The following is an 11,087-nucleotide window of genomic DNA, read 5'->3' on the forward strand; positions in this document are numbered from 1 at the left end:
ATTGTCTTGCATTCACACCAGAAGTTGCAAACCAGTAAGAACAGCTTAGAAGGAAATCCTGGAATAACAGTGAAGCACTTTTCTCTCTGTAGTACTGGGGATCAAATCCAAGGCCTCGCACATACTAGACAGGCATTCTACCAACCCAGCCCCAAAGTGCTCTTTTCACTAACACCTTTGAAGGAACAGAGAGAATCTGAAGACAGTGCTTTGGATTTTGAACTGAGAAGCTTTAAGAATACCTAACCAATTAATTTTATGAATATTTTCCTTTTTCTGTATAGGACTAAAAATTCAAGGCTTAACAATTGTAAAAATAATTATATCTAAGACATACAAAATAAAACTTTAGTTTGAAAGAAAACATAATATTAAAGATTAATTGGCAATGTTTTCCTCTTTTTGGCACATAAAGTAGCAGACATAAGCTGTGGCATCTCAGACTCAATAACAAACAGGATTGTTAGGGAATGCTGGGGTAAAAGGAGGAGATTTATGAGGAAAGAGCAGAGTGACCCAAGGGTCTGGAGACCACAGACACCAATGGGATGGCCTGAGGTCTAAGAGGACTAGACTGATGCGGCCCTCTAGTGTAACAGCATGTACAGTGCCACATGTTCAGAGCAGGGTTCCTGGTCACCTACTTACCCACCAATAGCTTCCTCTCTGGAGCAGGGGCTAAGCTACTCCAGCAGTGTGCCAACTGGGCAACATTCCTGCTGAATAAGACACTGTCATTTAAGGAGGAATTGAACTTAGGTTTAAAAACAGATTTTCAACCTCCCTTGCAGGGGGTGGTGAGGTGTCGCTTTTCTGACCACTGAAATGTACTTGGACTCTGTGGAGGGAAAGCAGAGGACAGTGTCCTGGTTTGAATCTGAAATGCCTCCCAGGATTTAAGAGATGAGGCTTTTGAGAAGTGACCTCATCAAAGCCATTGAAGCCAAGTGGACCATAGGGAGGTGGGACCTTGCTGGAGGAAGAAGGTCACTGGGGCCTTCCCTGGAGTGATCTTTCTTCCATCCTGACCCATCCCCTCTCTTCACTGTGACCATGAGCTGAGCAGTTTTCCTCCATGTTATATGGAGTCCTTGTGCTTGGAGGCTGTGTGGATGGCCAGATCAAAGCTAGAATATCTTCCCATGTGTCAAAGAGTCAGTTGCACTGATTATTTGTTTTTTCCACAAAGTAAGTGTTCATATTTCTATATTTTTTTCAGTCAAGGTGGTTTTTATTTTGTCTTTTATAAAAACATTTTTATGAGTTAAGTCTATTGATGGATACCTTTTCCCTTAGTATATCATATGTCTTTTTACTTATGCTTTTTTTCCCATAATTTTTTAATTAATAAATTAATTAATAAAAGTAATCAATCTTATTGCTTCTAGACACTAAACCATATTTACTAAGGTTTTCTTCATTCTCAGGTTAATGATGAGTTTGTCCAGTTTTTTTTTTAAGGACCTAATTTTTTTCTTTTCCATTTAAATATTCAACAATAGAAACTTATCCTAGCATACAGCATTAGTAGATTCCACTTTGTTTCCCACAGGATTGTACAGCTATGCAAAGTTGTACAGCTTTGCTCTACTGACTTAAGATGTGTTCTTTCTTGTATACTAAATTTTCATAGTCAATTGAGTCTGTCTCTGGATTTTCTCTTCTGCATCCTGTCTATCTGAAGCTTCTTAAAGGATAGACACATCACAGTGTGTTCTGACATCCCAGAGGTCTGACGCCTCCCTCTCCCCCACAGCACTTCTTTCTTAGGGTGTTAGTTATACTTGCTTGTTTGTTATTCCAAATGAACTCTTTCATCAGTCTATCTGCCCCCAAACAAAAACCTGGGAATTTAAAAGAATTAGATTGCATTAAATTTATTTATTAACTTGACAAATCCAATAACTTGTGTTTCCAATAACTTATTTATTTATTAACTTGACAAATCCAATAACTTGTGTTTCCAATAACTTTTTAAATGCAGAGTCCCTTCAAAGAACACAGGTTGGCTTGGCACCCGTGTTCTAGTCTGCTTTTGTACTTTCCATGAGTTTTTTGTGGTTTTATGGAGGATTAATAATTAATAAATGAAGTGTTTTATGGTTTTTTCCACATAAGGTTTGGACGCTTTTTTGTAAGATCCACACCTAAGTTTTTCTTCCTTTCCTTTCCCCCTAAAGGCATATACAGGGGTTTGTTTATGAAAGTAGGTACATATTCCAAGGGTCATAGGGGGCTCACAAGAGAGACACTGTAGGGTAAAGCAAGGAATGCATGTTCAAGGGAGAATGCCGGCCAGGTTTTTATGATGTGCACTTATTTTTCTCTGATAATTTTAAACTTGCTTTGTCACTAAATTCTCTTAGTGCCATAGTATCTTTCCCTTTGATTCTTTTGGATTTTCCACATATGTAATCGAAAAGTGAAAAAAAGGTGTTTTATATTACCAACTCAAAGAAATGTTTGAAATCTGAATCTCTGAGACAGTGTGCTTCTTGGGGCTGGGATTGTGGCTCAGTGGTAGAGCGCTCGCCTAGCATGGGCAGGACCCAGATTCGATCCTCAGCACCACATAAAAATAAAAGCATTGTGCTGTATCCATCTACACCTAAACAATAAATATTAAAAAAAAGAAAGAAGTGCCTCTTAGGAACCCTGTGAATGCAGTCAATGCAATTGCCAAAACTTGTGGGAAGTATATAAGGAAAAATATTGGCATGGAAAGCAAATAGATCTTTTTAAGATTTGTTGTTTTATTGGTTTATTACTGTCACATAATAGCAGCATTCATGGCCATATTTGTACATGCACCTGACGTGATTCCATTAGTCACCTTCCCTCAGCCTCTTTCCTCCCACCTGCCAATGTGCCTGCTCTACTCTATGGATCTCCCTTCTATTATTGTCATCATTATTTTAATTAGTGCATTATAATATTTACAAGAGTGGGATTTGTTGTGGTATAACAGATGATGACAGCTTTTTTAAGTGTTCATCTTGCAATCTCCAACTCATAAGGCTAGAAAAGCATTACCAAACCATGTCACTGTTTTCCTGGTCTCTCTGACAGCCCTTTCTTCCTGTCTCCTTTACTGTGTTTTCTTAGGAGAGTCACTGCAGCATGCAGGGTCTGCTTTCCTCATGAATTCTCTACCTTTCCGCTGTTTAGGGCTCATTTTAGCTCCTCTTTACTCTTCTGCTTATGTCTCCTGTTTCTGCTTCTCTTATTTTTGCCATATTTTTTGGTTATGTTTCCATTGGAAAGAACATTGGAGTATAATCAGGACTAAACAAAAAACATCCACTGCAGGACAGGTATTAAAAATATGTGCAAATATTTCCAGACATGTCTTTTTATTTTATTTCTGGGGGGAGGGAGTGTTCTGTTTTGTTTTGTTTTGGTGCAAAGGACCTAGCACATAGCACAGCTCTTCCTGAACATCATAGGTAATAAGTATAATTGTGAAGATCTCCATCCCATGGGCAGCTCCTCAGTGCCAGGTACACTGCCAGACACCGGGCTAGAAACTCATCCACTCCAGGTACTGCTCACTCTGCTGTGCATACAAGGAAACCTCAGCCCTCACTGAACTTACCTTCCAGGAGGAGGACAGAAAATTATGAAATGAATCCACAGACTGAAGAGAATCTTCTGCAGCTCTGCCTTTTCTAGAAAGTTTGGGAGGTGTGAGACCTGGGGCTGGGAGAACGTAGAACAAGGATACAGAGGTTGAAGTTGAGCTGGATAGGGGTGTGGCAAGTGGCAAGTTCTCATGCACTGGAGTCCTGGAGAAGGGGCTCCCAAGGATGAGTGTCTGGGAATATTCACAAGAGAAGTTCCTCAGCCTGTCCCGAAACCATCTTCTCTGTCTACTGGGAAACTTCTCCCCACAGAAGTTAACTTCCTCACACTCCCAGATCATGCTTTCCGCTGGCTTATCAGAAAGCCAGACCATTTTGTTAAGAAGGTGATGGGGCAGGGGTGATGCTTTGAACAAGGGGAAAAAAGGAGGCAGTGGTGACCAATGGGGAGGACAGTTTGTAAGAGGGTGAATCTCGTTACATGAACTCAGAGAGGTAAAGGGGTGTGGTGGAGGGCTTCTAAGTTCCCAGAAAGACACTGGCTTTGACTTGGTAGGTGATGAGGAACCACTGGGGGAGGGCCTGGAGCAGAGCACTGACCATCTGACCTGTGTTTTCACAGGACACAAAAGCCCTGCACAGGCAGTGATTCATCCTTTAGGACATGAAAGACTTCCTGGTAGTCACACAGAGAAGGTGGTGGAGCTAGGACGTGAACCCAAGTATGAGGCTGAGGTCCCTGCTGTACCTATGAGGAGCATTTCCTGCCTAATCTACTAGTTGCATTTTTTTTATTCTTTGTGTTTCTTTTACACCTCCTTTTCAGGTCTGTGCATTTCTGGTTGGCCGAGAATGAAGCTGTGCTCAGTCTGTATTTTTTTCCTTATTCCCAAATACGTATTCATTTCTGCCATGTGCATGACACCATAAAATGCACCATGAACGATAAAAGAGGTGGACAGCGAGGGACTTTCTCTCAAGATGTTGATGGGCTAACTATGAAGAGAAGACAGGATTTGTGTTTAAATTGTTTAAATCCAATGATTTCCACTTTTGGTGGGGGGCAGGGCGTTTTGCTTGTTTCATTTAATTATTTGAAAGAAAATCGCTACTTCTTTTTCAAGAACAGCTCTATCCAAGAACCAGAAGCAGATAAAATATGGGATTCCCTCTTTGATTTTATACATTTTGACTTCCAGCTTGACTGTTCCGTTAGCACAGTAAAAGATGACTCCCAGGCTCCCCACCCCTAAGCCTTGTAAGCCCAACCTGTGTTCAGTAAATCCAGCTGTGCACATTCTATTTCTCACCTCATTGCCAGGAATAAAGATTCAGCAATCCCTGCTTAATTGACAGTATTGCCAGTGACACCTGAGGCACAGCAGAAACCAGCTCAGCAGTTCTGGTGAAGCTGAACTGCAGCTTCTGGGCAGCAAGTAAGTGTTCAGTACCAGAACCTGCTCCTCTCTCCTTGATGATGAGATGTGACAGCTGAATGGGGGGTTCTGGGTCAGAAGACACTGTTGTCTCCCTTCCAATGCTCTTTCAGTTATTCTGAGGACTTGCACCCAAGAGCTGTGCCCTTAGAGCCCCTGCAGGAGGCCAGGAAAGTATCAAATTTTAGGGAAACCAGCTCCAGATGAGGATCACAGGTTTGAGGTCTACCCTGGTCACCATCTGTCTGTGGGATGTGTGCCCTCCAAGAAACAATTCATGGAGTCCTCCCATTTTGTGTACCCAACACATTTGGGTTTTGCAGAGTCCACAGGGGAAGCCCAGAATCCATTCAGATTATCAATCCATCAAATGCATGAATCCACTGATTGGGTTTCAGCTCTCACAACCTAATTGCTTCATTCTGAACATTGTTTCGCTGTCTAACACCTGAGCTCTTTGGGAGATACCTCATTTCCAAACCATAACACCCACCCATGGTCCTTCCAGAAGTATATGATGACCTTCACTTAGCCAGTTTGTTCTCCAAGTTCTTCCCCTCCAGCCAGTGGAACTCTGTGCAGATTTCTGCCAGCTGTTCTTCACATTATGCAGTTCTGGAGCTGCCACCCTTTGCTCACCACAACTGCTTCTCACCTGGCTATGTATGCAAGCCATTCGTTCACTCAGTCCTCCAGTTAATACATAAGTGTCAAGAACTGATTGCTGCCCGGTGTTGTGACACCTAGAACCCATCCTGCCCCTTGGGAGGCTGATGCTCAGGGCAGTTTGTCTTTATGCCTGTTGCTTTCCTATTTTAATATCTTTGTTGTAGTAATTTTACAAAAGAGCAAACCTTTCATGGTACAATGGGATCTTTACTGATCAATTTTCTGTATCGTAAAAGTCTCCAAGATTCAGTATTAGAAATCATTATAACTAGGAAGTCCTGACTTATTTATCTGTAAAAATCTACTTAGTAATGGTGAAATCCCCTCTCCCAGGTACCAAAAATGATAGAAATAAGACTACTTTTTTTTTCTTTCTTTCTCCTCTTCCTCTTTCCTTCCTTCTTCTTTTTACTTTTTGATTAAGTTGTTTGAACAAGTTCCTCTGGGCTACAAAAACAGAAGCAATATTGGTATCAGTTTCTGAAAAAAAAAACTTTAGATATAACTGCTGTATTAACTAGGCAAAAGTTTCTACTGAAAACAAAATACACTTGAAATTTGCAAAAGTTATCCTGTGAATAGTTTTGTACTGATTTTGAAAAACTTACAATTCATTTTTTAAATATTGAATTGAATTTATATATGGTCTACCAAATAGTACACAAGTATAAGAATCTAGTTATTTTTAATTTTCAATATCAATTTATATTATTTGTTATTCAAATGTATTTCTGTCAATTCAAATTTAATTAAATATTTTTGCGTGTGAGCAAAGTAAATACCAAATGAAGGTGATGGGGTGGATCATGGAAGTAGAAGGTTAGCAAGATTTGGGATGAAGGTCTTAACAGGGAGTCTACACTGTAGCGTTTATTCCCATGAGAACAGCCCCACTTCTATCCATAATCATTATATTTCAGATTTCTTATCTCATGTGTGTGTGTGTGTGTGTGTGTGTGTGCATGCACGCACGCACACATGTGTGAGATCACACAGAGCAGAACTAATGTAGAGAGCTTCACTTCCTACCATCTTGGAAATCAGCAGGCATCTTAGAGTTGACAGGGTATGTTCTGAATTTGATAAAATATGGTTAGTGGTCTGCATTGCAGGAGTCTTCTATCCATATATAGTCATGCATGTAGTATGTACTTATGTCCTCTGTCTTAGTGAACTGAATTTATCTGCTAAAATGTTTTCCAGTGCTTTTAAATCTAAAGGTCTTGGAGAAACTACATTTGGGCTCTCAGAGCATTCCCAAGTGTGATGACTCCCACGAGGCCAACTAATTTCTAGGACTACCCAACAGTGAGGAAATACCTTAGATTCCACTAAATCCAAGGATGGAGAATGACTCCTCAGGGTTGTCTTTTGAGTGCCTACCATGTGCACTAAGGATACTGTGGTAAGCAAGGCAGGAGGAAATCTCTGTTCTGGTGCACTGAGGTTCTAGAATGCTGGCATGGGTGTCCACTCCTTGATGCAGCATCAACCTTCAGTATGAGTGCCAAGATGTTCATTTCCTTTCTTTCCTGGTCAAGATCACAACCTTGAAATGACAGGGAGACCCAGCATCTACACATTTACTCCTCAGCCAGCTCTTCTGTCCCTTGATGTTGTTTTCTTGCTGCAAAACTTTTGTCGTGATGCACTGGAAAATGACATGTGGTTGTTCCTATCAGGTGCCTGGCTGGAAGAGCCGCAGCAGACGTCTGTACACATTAGAGTCTAAGAAAGTGTTCCCAATCTTTTAAGAAAACCATTACTTGGCTCATTGCAAGCTAATTGCATTTGTTCAGTCAAGGTGAAAATGGATGCAGATGGGATGAGCTAAGAAATATCCTACTGTTAAATCACAGAATAAAGCCACTTGTCCAGGAGTCTCTGTGGCCCAGGATACAGTTTTTACCAAAAAGTGGGAAATTGCTTGGTAAATTCTCTTTTCTGCTTAACTAACTCCTTTAATTAATTTTGTACTGACCTACTCCTCCTTCAACACGAAAAGTGTGAATAGATAAAGAATTGGTCTTGCAGACCTTCCTACTAAAGGCAAAAAGTAAAGAGGGAGATGGATTCATTCTCTTTAAATTTGGGATAGAGCGTTGGTGTATTAAGATCTGCAACTTGGTAATGCCACAATGGTACAATGGTACAATGTTATCTCATTATATCATTATTTCTACTTTGGCATGATAAGAACTTATGTTTTTGATAAAATGCCAAGATGGGATTAAAGACTAAAGCAAAGAGAATCAAGATTTAATGAGAAAAGTACACAACATTAAGATAAAACTTTGTGTGATGTCTCTACTTAAAGGAGACAGGCTAATGGTCTAGCACCATTTCTTCTATCTTGAAAAGCCACCGTATCTAGTAGTTTGATCAGATGGCACCATATTGTCATCTTTTCATTAGTAAACATAAGGTGTAGTGTCATTTAGAAACTTGTTTTCATGTGGTAGAAATTATAATTGGTTCTAGAAGTGTTCTTTTTTTTTTTTTTGCAAGATGTTAATGCTGATCACCAGGGGGCCAGACGGATAATACAGAGAGATAGATACAATCAATGATCAGATACTTAGTATAATGAAGCATCTATTTTACTAGTAATACTGTAATCTATCATTTTAAATTATCTGGATTCAGTTGTTGCCCTGGCCTTGATGTTAATTTAGTTTTCATTTGAGTAAAGAATACTTATCAGCCTGCAGGACTCTTCTAGTTAATCGTAAAGGACAAAGGTAATAAGGTAATCCTAATCACATTTAAATATTCTTTGAGCAGATTCAAACATGCAGCAAGCAGGGAACACCCAGAGTCAGACTCCTGGGATGACAGCCCTGAGCCTGGCCTTCCAGTTGACTGGTCAACCAGAGTGAAGTCTACAGCACAGGTCAGGGCCTTTGTGAGGAAAAGGGACCGTTCCTCATTTTCAGCATCCTGTAGGGCCTCTGACAACAGAACAACTGAGAGTTTGGTAATTCCTAAGACTGCCTGTGGAATAGGTTTCATGAACTGTGTGTTCCATCTCCAATGGAGTGGCCTCCAGTTCCACAGGACAGGAAGGCAGGTGACAGCTTTACATGTCAGGTCAGGGACAAATGGGTACCCATCTTCCTTATGTCAACAGGCAGGACCACCCCTTATGAGAAAGGCACTGCTGATTTTGGCAGCTCATAGTAACATTGAGGCTGAGGGTGAACAACCACCCAAAATGCTGCTTAAGACCCCAAATGGGGATGTTCTGGATATACTGGAAGGAGCTTCTCAGCTCATCAGAAGGACATCTATACTTTGCATAGCTGTCATCCATCGACCTACCTACTTTCCTATTTATCAGTATATGTATATGTGTGTATGTTTAGACATATGTGTACCTATTCATATGTATACAGACAGACAGATATGCTTCATACAGCTGACTGTGAAATGTTTGTTGTCTTGTTAGTTTTAGCCTGAGGATTATTCCATTGTAAAAAGAGAAAAGAATTGAAAAAATACTTTGGCTAACAGTCTCTTCAAAATTCTCATGTGTATAAATGCCTATTCTCTGCATTGTAATTTGAAACTGATGATGGTGTTGCTGTTGACCAAATACGACACATAGCACAGGAGTGTCTGAAGTGAATTGGAGATATTATCATCATTTATGCTTTTCAAAATTTTAACAATTCAGTAAAGGGTGGAGGCAGACTCTCTAAATTGCAGAACATCTAAAAATTCCCCTTCTTCCTCGGTAGCAAGGCCCATCTATTTTTAAACAGCAAGGGAGCTGCTGACACTTTATTAAGCTGTTGTTTTACTTAAATTGCAGTTGTCCAAAGTGAGGCTTCCCCTCCACACCTGCTTTCCAAAGTGCAGTAACCATAAATACTTCTTATTTGGGAAATTGCATGTGGCTACCCCTCCAGTTGGAGTCAATATTTTTGCTTTATTTTAAAGCATTACAGTGTGGGGCTGTTTTTCTTGGCTTTTCACATTTTCTGCCTTTTTTTCCTTTCTTCCTGATACAAGAGTAGTTATGCTAAAATTTGATTTCTAGCAAAGGGAAGAAAGTCATATTTAGAGCAAGTCATTTTTTTTTTTTGCTATTTATCTATTTTTGTTAGTCACAACCTGCAGCATCTTTGGAATTCTCATTTTTGCAGGTCTCAAAATGATACTGAACAAGGGACTTCCAGATTCAAAGGCTCGCCTTCCCAGTGAAGAGGGCCACTTCTTGGAGTTCAGTCTCATTCTCTGTTTTCTGATATTCTGCTTTTCCTGCAAATCACTGCACCTTGGCTGGGGCTGTGAATTTGGGCCCTCTTCTGCATGGAAGCCCTTCCCCCTCCTGTAGATGAGCCCTTCATGTGCATTCAGAGGTGTTGAGCCACTGGATCTGAAGGGAACAGTCTATAGGATGCATCAGATTCTAGAGCTGGGATCTCATTTCATGCTCTTGGTACGTACTTTTGTGTTTCTGATTTACGAATCTCTTCAGCTATCTTTCTGCCATTGTGAAGAAACATGAAAGACATAAGTCAAATAAAGGTAAGTGAAGTGTCCTTGGAAGAATCAGAGAAAATGAACACTCTGCACCCCATGAGGTTTGGGGTCTCCCTTTTTCTTCTCCTTTGAGCACCATGATTCTTCTGCATTCATCCAGTCACTGAGCTGGAGCTGGAGCCCTCAACCTGGGTGGTATCAGAGAGTCTTTAGGTGTGAGGACCAACGGGAAGGGGAGGAGGATGTGGGCAGAGTTCTGGAAATCAGGATGTGCAAAGAGTCTTCTTGCTGCCAGAGCCTGAGCCTGCAGAGTCCATCACCCCTGGTGTGGTGTCCAGGTGTCTGGAAGCCCACTGGCCTGTCTGCAGTGCAGCAGCTAGGCTAATATGCACTTCTGTAGGCAAAGAGAACATTTTACAGGTAATTCTGATGAACAGTACCTAAGAGTTCTTTGGGCTTCACCATAACTAAGAATAAACAAAGTATGCTGTCAGTTCCCTTGTGTTCGCTATTGACTTGATTTCACTGGTGCTCTGTGTCTCCAGTGGACCATTTTCCATGATCCTTGAACTACTTAATTTCCATGTCTTGCTCACACACACTTCTGCTCCCCTAAACATGCTCACGGGCTTTAACTCTGTGCCATAGGAGCTTCTTTCTCCTGAATCTCCACTGAGAATGTTCCAGGGGATTACTGGGATATGGCCTGGACTGCCACATCCCACCTCTCTCTTTGGAAGAAAAGGTGGTTCAAAGAAGGACAGAGTGGAGAAGGGGAGAAAAGGCATTACTTCTCCATGATTCCTCAGGCCCCCCAGATCTTCTGAGATGATCCCAGCCAGATCACCCACAGACCAAGGCTTGGCAGGAGCTGAAAGATGGTTCTTCTGCCTCCTTGCCACACATTAATTTC

Source organism: Ictidomys tridecemlineatus, unplaced genomic scaffold, assembly GCF_052094955.1.
Source record: "Ictidomys tridecemlineatus isolate mIctTri1 unplaced genomic scaffold, mIctTri1.hap1 Scaffold_69, whole genome shotgun sequence".
NCBI classification, from domain to species: Eukaryota; Metazoa; Chordata; class Mammalia; order Rodentia; family Sciuridae; genus Ictidomys; species Ictidomys tridecemlineatus.